Genomic DNA, 17020 nt, shown 5'->3' on the forward strand with positions numbered 1-17020 from the left:
GATTACTTCATTAAACTCTAATATGCCCTGACTAAGGAACATTCTTTTGAATACCACCTAGCCTTTTCTGGTGTGAAGAAGCCTTTTTGTAAATGTAAAGGAAAATAAAGAATATTTAAATCATTCCTTTTGGTTATTGAGAGTAGAGATTCAATTGCTCAGTTAAGAAATACTTGTCAAGGACATTCTTTGGTACTGGATGAAACATAGTTCACAAATAATGGGTTCTGTTCAGTTCCTGAAACTTGTGGCTACTGTATGAAGTTTTTTAAAACTGGCTTCCCCTCATTCTTCTTGTGTTTGTCAGTCCGTCTCGTAGTTCACTGAGTGAAGAGGATAGAGCTGTGTCTGCCAAGGCCCAGATGTGCCTCTTTCCTCACTGTGGCACTCTTGGCTTTTTGCTGAGTTTTATGTATGTATAAGGGAGTAGGCCAGGTTCATGGGAGAGGAAATAGGGAACCACAGGACTTGTTCTGGGTTCAATAAAAGTTCATAAAGGGAGAGAGGATGTTCATTACCTAGGATGGGGTAGGGAGGCGCCCTACTGCAGGTTTTTCAGCTCAAATCTCACTGCAGCGAGAGAAGGAGATCAGGTATCAGGGCAGATACTCTATCCATTGGAGCTCTTCTTATCTGAGGAACTTGAACGCAGTAACTATAGTGGAATTGCTTAACAAAAAAAGTGAGTGTTGTTTCATATTAAACTAGATAAGTGGAGAGATTTAAAAAATACCAATTTTTTGAGCTACTCAGTGGTGACTAAATGAGAATATAATTTTGATCCCTGTTGGGGCACCTGGCTGGCTCAGTCAGTTGAACATGTGACTGTTGATCTCAGGGGCATGAGTTCGAGCCCCATATTGGGTGTAGAGATTACTTAAATAAATGAATAAATTAAAAAAAATAATTTTGATTCCTTTTTTTTGGCTTGTGTTTAATTAGGAATAGTTGAGAAAGCTGGCCTCCATTATTTTCTTTTGGATCTATTCATAATATTACTTTTAGAACATGAACCAAGAGAAGTCAGATTACTTCTCAATTTGAAACACATAGGAGCCATTTGGAAGTGCAGCAGCATGGCTTTGACTTCTACTCTGACTGAAATGGGAAGCCATCGGAGGGAATGACATCTCATTTAATGTTTTAAGAGGATCACCCTGGTTGCTGTGTAGAGAATAGGGTAGAAAGAAGAGACCTGTTAGGAGGCTAAGAACATGTGGTTAAATTTGAGATATATATACTGAAGGTAGAACTGATGCAACAGAAAGAATAGTTACTCTCAGTTGAGAATGGAGAAGACTAAAGGAGTAGGTTCCTTTTTTTTTTTTAATCAACATATGCTGGTTGCTTTAATTTTTCACTTTAAAGACAATATCCAAATCAGAACCTTTGAACTTACACTTTTCAACCTGAAAGACTCAAAGAATAGCTATAGTTCTAAAATAGCATCAATAAAGCCCAGCATTAATGGGCTATACTGAAACAAGGTGTAAAATATAAATCTCTTACTTTGTACTTAATTTGAAGTGTTGCCACTGAAATCAATTACAGATGTTTATTCTGAAAGATGATACTATGAAGGTTGGAGACTCAAATGCTGATAAGGGTTATTCAAAATTAAATTTATGGAATATCCAGATAATAGGTTTAATTGGAACTTGTAGACAGTTTTGAAATACTCATTAGCAACAATTCTTTAAAGACATAGAAGACTATTGTTTATATAATTGGGTGTTTTAAAATCATCTCCTTTTAGTGCTTTCAATTGTCACATGGTCATTAAGCAAAGACCCAGATATTTCAAATGACCACAGATACTATTTAGGCAAAAATTCTCATGTGTATTTTTAATGTTGTGTACATCAAATTATAGTGAAAAGATGACTAGAGACAAGATGCAATCCCTCTGTTTTCATGAATAGCACAACAAATTACAGTAAACTGAGCTTATATTCCACCATCAAGTGTGCTTCTCCCATTAGTTTACTTTGTGACAGGTCAAAAATATCTTCAAATCCAATAGTCCCATCATTACCCTTCAAAATATCCAATGAAAGATTTGATGTTGGAAGAAACGGAAGAAGCTGAATCTGCTGCACTGCCTTGAATTTCATTTGTAGTTTTAGTGGAGCAAATAGACCATGGATGTTTCTCAGTGTGGAAAGATTCATTTTATTTTAGTTGAGCTGGAAATTTTTTTCTGATAATTGAAGAAGATGACTGGGTGAAAGTTCATTTTTCATACAAGGAAAACCTTTTCCAAGAAGATCCTGACTTTCAAAAGGTCCACTGATTGAAAGTTCAGTAGTTGGAATACTGTCCTTTAACTGAGATATAAGTCATCTGGCATTCATGTTCAGCTTGCTCTGTGAGTAGCCCAGTTCATTTTTTTAGGAAAAGGATTGGGAATCCACTTTTAGACATGTTAAATACCTGTTAGACATCCAGTTGGAGATATTAGTAGGTAATTGAATATTCTGGTCTGGGATGTTGGTAGAAAAGTGAGCTGGAGGTTATCCTCTTGGGGTCATCTGAATATATGGAACTTAAAGTGATGAGATCGAAGTGAATGTACATGAAAAAGAGATCAAAAGACTGCGTATGCACTTCAACATTTACAGGTTGAGGTGATGATCAGGAGAGACTTAAGGCCTGTCCAGAAATACAATAGGAAAACAAGGCAAGTATGGTATCATGGAAGGTAAATGAAGAGAGCATTTTAAGGAAGAGGGGCTGCTAATAAGAGTATTAAGTGCTGCGGATAAGACAATTAAGATGAAGATGATGAATTGACCACTTGATTTAATAATTTGGAGGTCATTGGTGACCTTGAAAGGAGCGGTTGTGGTAGACTGGAGGGAACAAGAATCTAGTGGGAAGAAGTCTGGGAGAGTGGAAGTAAAGAAATTAGAGACAGCAAATATAGGCTCTTTAGGGATAAAGAATTTTGCTCTTGTGGGAAAGGGGCTGTTGCTGTGTGATGATGGGGAGAGGTGAGTGGGTTAGAAGTAGTTTTTAATTTTTTATCTCTTTTGAGAGTTAATATAGCATGTTTATAGGATGGAAGTGAGTTCGTAGAGAGAAAAAGAACTGATGTTACTGGAGGGAGAGGAAGAATAGTTTGAGCTGAGAGGAGGATAGTTCAAATGCACAGGTTGGGGGAATAGGTTTGGCTAAAAACAAGGGCAGCTGATGGTAGCAGGAGAGAAAGTGAAGTGCATTAAATTATCAGCATGATTTATATTTTAGAAATATAGAAGTATAAATACCATTACAGTCTTTACTGCTTTCTCTCTACATGTCTAAGGAATCTTAAACTACAACTAGTCTGTCTCATTTTGTAAGTTAGATTTTTGTTTAATATCATGCCGATAGAACAGTGTAATAGAACAGGAAAAATGAGCTAGAGACACGAGAACATATGGAAATTTGGCACATGATCTATCTGGCACATTAGAGCACTATGGTAAAATGGGCTTTTTAAGAAATGGTTAACCATTTGGAAAAAAGATAAAATTAAATTCATACCTCATATACAGAAAAACTGGATGGATCAGAGATCTCAGTGTAAAGAATGAAACTCTACAAATATGAACAGAAGACATGGATGAATTCTTCTGTAACTAGGGTATAAGGAAAGGTTTTCTCTATGACTCAAAATCTAGATGCAACAACAGGAAAGGCTGATAAATTTAACTCTGTAAAAATAAAAAGTAAGACTTTTGTATGGCAAAAACAAAAACACTAATAACAAAGTCAATAGATAGATACAAAACTGTAAGAAAATATTTGCATTATCTATCACAGATAAAGGACTAATATGCCTCCTATATGAAGAACCTTTAAAAATAGAGGGTGAAAAGACCAAATTGAAAGAGATGCAATAAGCAAAAGAAATGGACAATTTTCATAAAAAGCTATAAAATTTTTCCTTGTTTAAAAAAGATAATTCACTTTCACTTACAATAAGAGAAGTCCAAGTTAAAATTTACACCAAGATGCTAGTTTTCACTTGAGATTGGTAGAAATTTTGAAGTACAACCAAATATTCCATTAGCTGTGAGGAAAGAGGTATTTTCATACTTTGTTGATGGCAGTGCATACTAGTATTTTGATATAATTGTACCCCAGTTTGGTGCAGGACAGCTCAAGAAGTGACTTCCTTCCAGAGCAACAGGGCAAGGTATGAGAAGTGTTTATTATTATCTGAGGCATCTTGGGACATACATCTGACCCCTTCACTTGGTCCCTTCTTCTCCCCACAAATCCCTGAGATCAGAAAGAGGTGGTAATTCCCACCCCCTTTCTTCCCATTTTGGGCCTACCTTAAACCTTTATGGTCTCTCCTATCAAGACTGGCTTTTGAGAGGCTAAAGGCATCTGTTTGTTCAGGAATACAAACAGTCCTTTCCCAAGACAGCAGGACTACAACATGGGAATCCTGTTTTTGGTTACAGGAAACTGAATATTCACTAACTCTGTCTTATCATATTCCTTTGGTAGCAAGTCATAGTCTCTCTTTCAGGATTAATGGATTCGTCAGGCATGTGAGAGCAAAGGTCAGGTGATTGGAAAGACCAAAATTAGTTCACCAATTAAATAAAATAATCCTCCTTAACTGTGGTTTGCATAAGGCATGCATTACATGTATGTGTGAAGAGAAATGTTTTGGGGACATTTAATCTGTGGAATATATCAAAAAGCATATGTACTTAGAATGAATAGAAACTATGTGCTATGTAAATACAAACTTTCCACATTAATTCACAACCATTATATTCTGTATTCTTGTGTGTATGCATTGTTGATTAATATTTAAATCAGTGATGCCACAAGGAAAGTTAACTAATCTGAACTCAACAATGCCCTGATTATATGTCATCACATTCAGAGTTATTTTGTTTGTGCTTGTTATGAAAGCTGGAATAGAAGGTGATGTGGCAATTTATAATAATAATAAAAATCAGGTTAAGAGATGAATTATGTTGTTGGTGGCAAGGTAAAATGGTGCGAACTGCTTTGGAAAATAGCATGGCAGTTCCTCAGAAGGTTAATCAGAGAATTACCATATGACTTAGTAATTCCAATCCTAAGTATATACCCATGAGAGTTGAGAACATGTCCACTCAAAAACTTGTATATGAATGTTTATAGCAGCATTATTTATAGTAGCCAAAAAATAAGCCAGAAGTCTGTCACCTTATCAACGTATAAAGCATTGTATATCCATACAATGGAGTATTATTCGGCGTTAAAAAAAACTAGAGTTCTGATACATGCTACAACATAGATGAACTTTGAAAACATGCTAAGTGAAAGAAACCTGTCACAAAAGTTCACATTATTATATGATTCCTTTATAGGAAATGTCCAGAATCGGCATATCTGTAAAGATAGAAAGTAGATTAGTGGTTACCAAGGCCTGGGGCAGGGCGGGTAATGGGCAGTAGATTGGAGGGGGAAAAGAGGAGGGACAGTGAATGGATATGGATTTCTTGGAGGTACTGTGGGATGAAAATGTTCTAAAATTTGATAGTGGTTATTTGATGTTTGCACAACTGTGAATATATTAACTATTGAATTGTACATTTGTGAATTGTGTGGTATGTGAGTTATATGAAGTTGTTATAAAAGAAGTGAGTTACTTTTGTGTAGTGACTAACAGTAAGTTTTTTCCCCCATCACTAAAATGTCTGTGACCCATTCCTGTGCATTACTGGTGAGAATGTAAATTGGTATAACAAGAGAAGGAAAAAAAAAAAAAAAGAGAAGGGACTTCGGTAGTATCTAACAAAACTACATTTGCATTTACTTTTTAAGATTTCGTTTATTTATTTGAGAGAGAGAGCATGAGCAGGGGAGAGCAGCAGAGGGAGAGGGAGAAGCAGGCTCCTTGCTGAGCAGGGAGCCCGATGCGGGGCTCGATCCCAGGACTCTGGGATCATGACCTGAGCCAAAGGCAGACGCTTAACCTACTGAGCCGTCTAGGCACCCCTACATTTACTTTTTGACCCAGCAGTTGCACTTCTGGCAATTTACCCTGAATATCCAACAATGCAAGTATACATATGGACAAGATTATTCACTGCAGCATTATTTGTAATTGCAAAATATTGGAAACAACCTACAGGTTAATACAGAAGAAAGTGATTAAACTGTAGTGCATCCACACACCATACAGGTATAGAAAAGAGTGAGGCAATCTCTGTGAATTGATAAGGAGTGATTTCTAGGATTATATGTTTAAGTATGTAGTCAAGCAAAGTACAAAAGAGCAGCCATACTATACAATCTTATTTAGGAAAGAAGGCAACATAAGAAAATATACATATATCTGCAAATGAAATACAGGAAGAATAAACCAGAAACTGCAGACACAGTGAGTAAAAACAGGGTAGAAAGAATGAGGGGTGGGCATGGGATTAAAGTAATGAAGAAGGTTGTGACATTACTGTGTATTCCTTCTTGTATGATTCTGACATTTGGAACTATGTTAATGTTTCATATGTTTAAAAAAATCTGTAAAGTTAGAAAAAAAATGAAAACAAAAATGGACTAAAACAGAAATGAATGAATTCAACTAATTTCAAATGAGTAGCATAATTACATGTGGGTTGGGGGAGGATACTAACACAATAACTTTATTTTTTTAAAAAGATTTTATTTATTAGAGAGTGGGGGATGGGGCAGGGGCTGGGACAGACGGGGAGGGAGAGAGAGAATCTTAAGTAGGCTCCACACGTGGAGCCTGACGTGGGACTCAATCCCAGGACCCTGAGATCATGACCTAAGCTGAAACCAAGAGTTGAACGCTTAACCAACTGAGCCACCCAGGTGCCCCAACACAAGTAACTTTAGAACATAGTATTTGGACTACATGCCTCAAGGTTGAAGACAAAAAGAACTCTTAAAAAAATACTGAACTCTGGTTTGTTAGGCTTTCTTTTTTTGTGTAGAGCTCTGGGTCACCAAATCCAAAAGTACATTCTTTGTATACCAGGATTGAGAAAATAGTAAATAAGTATTTTATGAATAACGGAAGCCAGATTGCTTATTGTGGAGAAGACACTTTTAAATATGAAAAGGGGGAAGGCTGGAAGGACAAAATACTACAGTGTTCAATTAGAATTTGAAGTATCAATATAAATTCATCTTGCTTTCTTCCATGCATTCATGCATCCGTCCATCCGTCTGTCCATCTAAGAATGTTATAGATGAGATTTATGTGTGTATATACATATAAGTTTATTTCATACGTTTCTATACCAACTTCCCTTGCACAGATCTTCCTAGATGATTTTTTTTTAAAGATTTTATTAATTTGACAGCGAGAGAGGGAACACAGGCAGGGGGAGTGTGAGAGGGAGAAGCAGGCTTCCTGCGGAGCAGGGAGCTCAATGGGGGGCTTGATCCCAGTATCCTGGGATCATGACCTGAGCCAAAGGCAGACGCTCAGCGACTGAGCCACCCAGGCGCCCCTTCCTAGATTATTTTTAGTTAATAAATTTACCATTGACTAAACTTGATAGGTAAGACATTATGAGATTATTTAGGTGCTATTTTTGTTTTTGTAGTTGAGCCATTTACAGAATATATTTATTAAATATATTTGCTAAAACATTAGACTTGACTCTTTAATTGTGAATAGTAGTGATCTCCTTAAAATATATTTGGTTTAATTTTATAAAGTTTCCTTCAAATTTACTTTTAAGAAAAATGTTTGCAATACTGCAGTAAAAGGACCTCCTTTAGCAAACATTTTTAGTGTACATGCAAGTGGAAAACATGTCTGTAGCTGTCTTTTGTGATTAATAGATTAAATTCATTTTGACATTGGTATTTATATACCAGCATCTGGCTTGTGGCCATGATCTAATAATAATTAGGATATGGTAACAGGTCATTTAAAATAGTAGTAATCAATATGCTTTTATTTGTAGTTCACAAAATATAGTCTAAAGCAAGAATTAAAGATGTATTGGAATTTGCTAGTAAAACCTACTTTTAAAATTATATTAAAAAATATAATTATATATATGTTTATTATACTTTGTATATAATCATACTATACTGTGAGGGGAAAAAACATGTGAACTGTAGGTATTTTAATGATTGCCAATAAATGATGTAATAATTGAATTTTGGTGATTTCAAGTTACTAGAATGCATCCTAAAAAAATTTGAATTACTTAATAAAGTCTGTTTTTCTCTACAATCTGTGTGAAAATGTTAAAATATACTAGTAACAAAAAACTGGCTTTTTGTTTCCTACTATTTAATATGAGGTAATTCTAAGCATTTATGGCAGTTAACTGACAAACAGCCAATTGTAAATAACTATTTTAATAAAAGTTTAGAATTCAGTTTTTAAAGAAGTTTTTTTTTTGCATCCAAATTGAGGTCACTGCACATTAATTTCTCATTAAAAGTAATCATTGATACTTGGAAAAAATGGCCAATCTCCTATTTGAGGCAGGAAATTTTCAAAATAAGCCTGAAACATCTTGTCTTACGAGATAATAAGGAAGCTTCAAAGACTACATAGTCTTGTCAGAAAGACTAAGGGTCCAATTTGAAGAGCTTTCTCTTCAATTAAAAATGGTTAAAAATGGGGCAGTCTGAGCTTTAATAAAGATAGTATACAATAAATTAAGACACAGCATATATATTTAAGTACGTGAGTTCATAATGGCTCCTAAAAATTGCTGGTCATACTGGTGGGGAATGCTAATAAACCAATCGTTACCTTGTTTTTTTGTTTTTTTTTAAAGATTTATTTATTTATTTGAAAGAGAATGAGAGAGACAGCACATGAGAGTGAGGAGGGTCAGAGGGAGAAGCAGACTCCCCGCTGAGCGGGGAGCCCGATGCGGGACTCGATCCCGGGACTCCAGGATCATGACCTGAGCCGAAGGCAGTCGCTTAACCAACTGAGCCACCCAGGCGCCCCCAATCATTATTTTGAAAGTGGAAAGATTTGAATGTTTATCTTGCCTCTCCTCTAAGATCAGTACCATTGGGCAACTAAATAGTAGATGAAGTTTCTTTTTATAGAACTAATTCTAGCTAACATATGGGAAAGGAATTATAAAATTAGAGTATCACCATTTTTGTAAGCCCTAATAAATTTAGGAATATAACTGAACATTGTGTATACTGACACCAGAGAAAGACGGCCAGAACATTTGCCTCCTGGTGGAAGACAAAATACTATCCGGGGAGTAGTCTTGCTCACCACCCCCAGAAAAAAAGAATTAAATTTCAATCTGAGAAAACATCTAAATTCAACTACTAACTTATAGAAAATATAGAAGAGGAAAATGTTAAGTAATAGCAAGTAGATATAATCAGAAAAATCTAGACTGTGATAAACTTTATAGAACAACTTACCAGTTTCTTTCCCCCATAAAAATCTCAAAGAAAAAGCGTGAAGGGACACCTTTTAAAATTTAAAATAATTAAAATTACATAAAATTAAAAATTCAAATTCTCATTTGCGCTAAGCCACATTTCAGGTGCTCAACAGTCACATGTTGCTAGTGGCTACCATATTGGACACTGCAGATATATAACATTTACATTATTGCAGAAAGTTCCATTGAATAGGTAAATTAGTTTCATGGGCTTCCATAACAAATTACCACAAACTAGGTGGCATAAAATAACAAATTTATTCCTTGACAGTTCTGGAGGCCAGAAGTTCAAAATCAAGGTGTTGGCAGGGCCACACTCCCTTTGAAGGCTCTAAGGGAGTATACTTATTGCCTCTTCTAGCTTCTTTCGGCACCCTAATGTTTCTTGGTTTGTGGCAGCATACCTCCAGTCTCTGCCTCCATGTTTGCGTAGCCTGTTTCCTTATGTCTCAGTGTCTCAAATTTCTCCTTTTTCTTATAAGGACACCAGTCTTTGCATTGGGCCCATTATAAATCCAGCGTGCTCTTATCTTGAGATTCCTAACTATATCTGCAAAGACCCTATTTCCAAATAAGATCACATATTCACAGGTACTGGATGTTAAGACTTGGACATAAGTTTTTGGGGAAAAATAATTTTAATGTACTGTAGTTGTGCTCCTAAAAATTAAAAGGGATTGAGGAGACATCAAGCAGACGCAATGCTTGGACTTTATTTGGATCCTGATGCAAACAGATTATAAAATTAAAAATTATGAGATGATTGTACATTTGAATGCTGGCTATTTATATTAAGTTTTTGTTAACTCTTTCATGTAATAAGAAAGAGCCTTTATATTTTAGAGGTACAGCAGTATTTACAGTTGAGATGAAATGTTATATGGGAGGTTCTTCAAGATAATACAGAAACGAGGAAGTGGGGAGGGATATAGATAAGGGGCTGTAAGCTACACCCTATTTAGCTTGCAGCCTGTTTAGTAAATAAAGTTTTATGGACACATAGCCACACATTCATTTAAATACTGTCTACAGCTGCTTTTTGGATACAGAGGCAGAATTGAGTGATTGGAACAGAGACCCATGGGCCTGCAAAAACCTGAAATATTTACTGTGTGGCATTTTATGGAAAGTTTTTTGACCCCTGGTACAGTTGAAACAAGGTAGGACACGTATTGATAATACTTAAAACCTTTTTATATATGTTTGAAATTTTCCGTATGTTAAACTTTATGAAAAGTAAATTTGACTGTTGGTCTGATTTTAGAGTAAAAAAGAACTAAGCCTAAAAGAAAAACTCAGGGCACCTGGGTGGCTTAGTTGTTTAAGCATCTGCCTTCAGCTCAGGTCTTGATCCTAGGGTCCTGGTATCAAGTCCCACATCTGACTCCCTGCTCAGTGGGGAGTCTACTTCTCCCTCTACCCTTACCCCCTGCTCGTGATCTCTTTCTCTCTCTCTCACTCACTCATTCAAATAAATAAATAAAATCTTAAAAAAAACTCAAAAATACAAAAAGATTTTACTCTATTAAAAAACTATCATCGGTAATATTCTGTCTTAAACTCTGAAATGAATATGGTAAGATGTTAACATCTGGGTGGTGGCTACATGAGTTTTATATTGTTTTGTATTTATAGGGGGCTAGAATATTTTTAATTTAAAAAAGCCAAACTCTATGTATAAATCTAAGTTAAAATGTATAAGGTCAAACTACACATTTGGGAAAGTATTTGCAGCGTATAACAATGGGTTGAGAGCTGTAATACATACAGAGCCTTTAAAAAGTTGTCAAGGAAAAAAAAATCTCCCTGTTTAGAAATACAGGACACATAGATGGCATTTGCCAAAGAAAGGCAACAGGCCAAGGTGCATATGGGAAAAATGGTTTAAAAAAGAGAGAGACCATAAATAGAAAATGGCTAATTAAAAAAAATTGGACACTCTTAGAATAAAAACTATATATATAGAGAGAGAGAGTGTTGGGGGAGAGAAGGAGGGAGGGAGATGGAGAGAAAGTAAACTATAAGTATACATATATAGTTAAGATGGTAAGTAACTTTGTTGTTTTTTGAGAGTATTTGGCCAGTTTATTTTGAATGTAATATTTTAGAGTAAGCTGAAGTTTGTAAAATTCAACAAATGGAAAAGGGGTAATCAATTTTTGGTAATTGAGTTTTTATTGGTTAAATGTTAGAAATTTGTACATATTTTTAACATCTTGTCTCTACTGATTGTTGAGATACTTCTCTAGAGGTTCTTAGACTTTGGCAACACATCAGAATCACCTAGAGGGCTTGTTAAAACAGATACTGCTTGACCCCATCCCCAGAGTTTTTGATGCTGTGGATTTGGGTTGGGGCAGAGGATTTGTCTTTCTAACAAGTTCCCCTGTGATCTGATGCTGCTAGTTGAGGAAACCTACTTTGATAACCACTGCTCTTCAATTAAAAAGAGAACAGAAAAGATATATTTGTGTGTAGCATCTAAGATCTGTCTTTGATGCACAAGAAGGTTTTTCTCTGTTTATTAGCAGTTATAAATGTATATGAGAAAACATTCATTTGTTTTATAGAGAATCATTTGGAACCTTCTGTTTGTAACTTACACCTTCTGTTTGTAACTTACACAGCTTTGATATATAGGTGGTGATTTCATTGGTTTAGGTCTAGCTTTTCTGAATAAAACTGGGATCTTTGTAGTGTAGTGTATCAAATAGCAGAGTTATTTAGATGGATGAGAGTGAACTTCAGAGTAAGTGGAAATAGTGAAAAGAGCAAATGGTGTAAAGAAAAAGTGTGATTCTCATATAAAATTAGGCAGGCAAAACAAATATATTTTTAGGGAAACATATTTGGTAAAATTATTTTCAAATAACATGGGAATGATAAAGCTTAATTCAACGTTGTGGTTACCTCCTAGGGGATAGTATACGTGCATGATATAAATAATTCTTTAAGAGTATTGAGTAAGACTAATAAAATACTAAAGTAAAATGCTCTATTTCCTATAGGGAAAAAATCTGAATGGAATAAAATTCCCTTAGGCTCTTTAGTTGGGCCTGCTGAATATCCTATGCCAGCACTGTCTGATAGAATTTCTGCAGTGATGAAATTTTTTTTTAATCTGTGCTGTCAAATATGGCTAATAAGCATTTGAAATATAGCTAGTTCAACTGAGGAACTGAATTTTGAATTTTAATTATTTAAAATTTATATATAAACAGGCACACTGTGCCTGGTATCTGTTATATTGGACAGTATAACTCTAGGCACTTTAGAACATGGGTTTTCCCTTGAGTTCTTAATCTATTAATAATTCTCCTATGGAATATGCAGTTTTGATTTGCTCACATTTTGCTTATTAGGTCACTGATTTTTTACTGTTATCTTGTGTTTATTGACTCCTACTTCTGCTTCTTGTGTTCAGTGGTAGCAGTTTGATTTACTTTATCATGTCTTATATTCCTAAAATGAGTCTTCAGAATCAGAAGCTACTGTACTATAAAGATTATTGAAAGCATAGTAGTATTTACTCATACTATTATTTGAAATTCTTACAGAATCACTTTTTTTGTATGTCAGAGTTTTATTACTTTGATTTTCTGTTGACTTTATTTAAAGTATCTCTCTATTGGCTTTTCTGAGCCCCCAAGCAAAATTCTTTTTAATTAATTTAGTTAATACGTTGAATCATTCAGTATTACTTATTGTGAACCATGCATTCCTGAGAAATGGGGAATGATAGAGGAGATAGACTCTGACTTATGATGTGAATATATTTGGAAGTAGAATGTACCTGAGAGAAACACACTGAATAGTCATCTTTAAACTAGCTGGAGGAATAAGAAAGTATATGACTGGGAAACAATATATAAACAAAAAGTTTATATATTTCTACTTTGTTTTGTCATGTGATGGTAACGGAGATTATGCATCAAAATTCTTAGCACTGTTCCTATTACTATATAAATGTTTTGAATTTTTAATTTGCACAATATTATATTTCAAAAAGGACTTATATTATAGAAAGAACTTAAAAAAAAGACAACCCAACTGAAAAAAAAAAAAAAAGGATCAAAGACACTCCCATCAAAGAAGATCTATGAATGGCCAACACTTGTAAATATGCTCAGTGTCATTAACATTGTTATCAGAGAAATGCAAATTAAAACCACAATGAGATAACATTGCATAATGATTAGAATGGCTAAATTAAAAACAACAATAACAGCAAATGGTAATTCCAAGTGTTCCTGAGGATGTGGAGCAATTGACACTCTTCATGTTGCAAGCAGAAATGAAAAATGACACAGCCATCCTGGAAATCAGTTTGGCATTTTCTTAAAAGTCAACATACACCTACCATATGACTCAACATTCCCACTCCTTGGAATTTATCCAAGAGAAATGAAACACGTGTACACAGGTTTTTGTTGTTCGTAGTGGCCTTATTCATGATAATACCAAATGGGAAACAACCTAAGTGTTTATCAACTGGTGAATGCATTTTAAAAAATCATGTCACAATATATACACCATATTCATGTAAAGGAAAATTAGCAACAAAAAGGAATAAAATATTGATACATGCTTACATGATGGAATGTCAAAAGCATCAAGTCAAGGGAAAAAAGGCACTACATATGGTATGAGTCCAGCTACATGAAACTTATCTATCTTAATGATTCTCATATCCTTTCTGCTACCTATGCAATGGCTATTGACTTAACCTGTTTAATTTTAATATGCTAAAATACTAGGTTGATAGCTTATTATAGTGGTAGGTGTTTCCAAATGTCTGATACTTATCATATAGTGCTTAGAAGATCATTTTTATATTTTTAGAATTACCTGCATACGGATAGATGCTAATTGAAACCTTAAGAGTTTTTTGTTGTTTGTGGAGAATGAAAATGGCCATGGGAGTATAAAATTGTTATAGTAGAGGCTCACATGTTTGCCAAAAAAAAAAAAAAAAGACCACTTAGGCTTGTTCAAGTAAAGATAGACATCGGGAATCCAACATGAATACAAATAGTTAGGTCTTACAGGCATTGAAAAGTAGGAATAGAGTCTGTTTTCTCTCTCTTTTAGGGACACATGGTGTCTCTTAAATTCAGGTTCCCAGGTGGATGTCTACTTTTTGCTCCTGTTCCTTTTACAGACCAGCTTCCTTTACTTCTTTTTCGCTTTGCCCAAATTTAGAAGACCTCCAGCTTAAGCATTATCTTTGTGTCTAATTCTTGGGTCTAACTTACAGGAGAGCATTTGGTGATTATTAAGCCAGTTGATTAGTCTTGGATTGGCCACCCATGTCTCAACCATTTGGTTGGGGTTAGGGACATGCTGTTAATTCATACAAACATGTCTGCCTAGATTTTTTTTTATTGCCTTTCTAGTGTAATCTTTATTTTTGAAATATTGTGATTTTTCCTGCTATTCCTGCTGAGGAGGACATACCATCTTCTTGAGACTTGATTTTTTTTTTTTAAGACCCTACCCAATGCAGGGCTTGAACTCATGACCCTGTATTTATTTTTACTTTTCTTTTTTAATTTAACATTTGAACTTTCGTACAAATATTTGAAGCTATAATTTTATACATAAGCATTCTTTATACACACTATTTCCACTAAATTTTAATTTAGTGGAATTAATTAAATTTTAATATAATATTTAATTGATCTTGATTTTTTTATGTTAACTCAAGTTTATGTTGGTAAGTCATTATTAAATGATTAGTGTGGAGGAAATGTGCCTCTTATTTGTGTGATCGTGAATCTATGTATTTTTTTTCCCAAATCAGCTTACAGATTTTATTGCTTAAAAGCCACACATTTTACACTTTAAAGTTATGTTACTTTTTGAAATTAATTCTTTTGGGAAATCTGAAAAAGATTATTTTCTCAGTTGAGGCAGATACATGCCATTGATTATAAGTCACCTACTATTAAATAAAGTACTCACATTAGGATGACTACATTATTAGATGAGTGAGTATCCTACTTATTTTTTCTGTTGGCACTTTAAGACAGCCATCACCAAAATTAGCTCTTTAAAAAGGTGGCTGACAAATATATATTATTTACTATATGTATATTATGTAATGAATGATGTAGTATAGTTGTGGATTCTGGAATTTAAAAAAATGTCATTCTTGTCATGTATTGGAGGAAAGCATGTATATTTTTTCCTCAAATTATATTTTCAACTTTGCAAAAGCAGTACATACATAAATACTTACAGAAAGTTACAAGGTTAAAAAGCAAAAGTAAGAAATTAAAAATACCATATTCCTACCACAGAGAGATGACACCATTAATAATTTAGTATATTTTCAAGATGTTTTTCTGTATTTATGTATATACACATGCATTCCTTTACTAAAATTATATCATACGATTGTACCTGTTATTTTAGTATATGCCTTTTTTAATTAAGAGTTTTGGCTTTCCCATGTGTCAGCAGATTTTAATCTTACCTAAAATTTTTCTTAAAAATACTATTTGCAGTTGATCTGTCCAGACTGGGTCCAATCCAAGATGACTCATTGCATTTGATAATTATTTCCCCTCATGTCTTTTAAATCTAACATAGTTCTCTCCCTCCACTCCTACCTTTTTCATGGTACTGACTTTTGGATTAGACCTTGCCTTTTGTTGTACATGTCTGTTTTTTTAGGAGGACAGGTGGGCATATCTGGTTGCTTCCTAATGGTGCCATTTAGCTTTTTCCTCCATATCTTTTATCTTTCTTCTCCAACTCTCTGTATCTTATATTTTAAACAAGTGTATAATTTTAAATCTAGCTAAAATATAACCTCCTCAATCTTTTAACCAGATGAGATGGTAACTATAAATACTGAATGATTTTAATTTTTGTTTTCCTTTTTGTTCAAAGATTGGAAAAGAAAGAAGAGTTTTCATGAATTATTTACATATAAATTTCTTACTTAGGATACATTAATAAAAAGAGGAAATATAGATTCATTTATATCCACAAATACTACTATCTTTAGTCTTTGATTATCTACTTAGTGTAAATTCAAGTTATCCCTAGGGTTTTCTTTACAAATCCTTAACAAAACATTTAAATTAATATTTTCTTTATAAATAAAATGATGTGAACTAGGTGCAATGCTCAATCATTTGCATTCCTTACCGTGTACTAATGTAACTATAATTGATCAAAATAGAAAGTTTTAATTATAAGAATCAAGTCTTAAAATGTACATTACCTTATGTTTTAGTTTTGGGAAATGCATAATATTGCTTAGTGCAAAATGTTTTAATTATTATTATTTTTTGGTAGATTGATTACAGTTGACATACAATGTTACCGTTAGTTTCAAGTGTATATTAGTTTCAGTGATTTGACAAGTGGGTGCTGTGCTGACCCACAAGTGTAGCTATCATCAGTCACCATACAACGCTATTACAATACCACTGACTATTTCTTATGCTGTACCTTTTATCCCTGTGACTTACTCATTCCAAAACTGGAAGCCTGTATCTCCTCTTCCCCTTCATTCACTTGCCCATTCCTCCAGCACCTCCCCTTTGGCAACCTGTTCTCTGTATTTATGGGTCCGCTTTTGTTTTTGCTTGTTT

The 17020-nt window shown here is 34.2% G+C and overlaps 1 protein-coding gene and 1 pseudogene across 6 annotated transcripts in view; one reads left to right on the forward strand and one right to left on the reverse strand.

Annotated features, from left to right (window-relative positions):
- TCF12 (transcription factor 12) overlaps positions 1–17020 on the forward strand; it is a 373813-nt gene that overhangs the window by 47063 nt on the left and 309730 nt on the right. The window lies entirely within an intron of this gene.
- On the reverse strand, positions 1932–2354 carry LOC113908829 (annotated as a pseudogene).

This window comes from Zalophus californianus, chromosome 6 (assembly GCF_009762305.2).
Source record: "Zalophus californianus isolate mZalCal1 chromosome 6, mZalCal1.pri.v2, whole genome shotgun sequence".
In the NCBI taxonomy this organism is placed as follows: Eukaryota; Metazoa; Chordata; class Mammalia; order Carnivora; family Otariidae; genus Zalophus; species Zalophus californianus.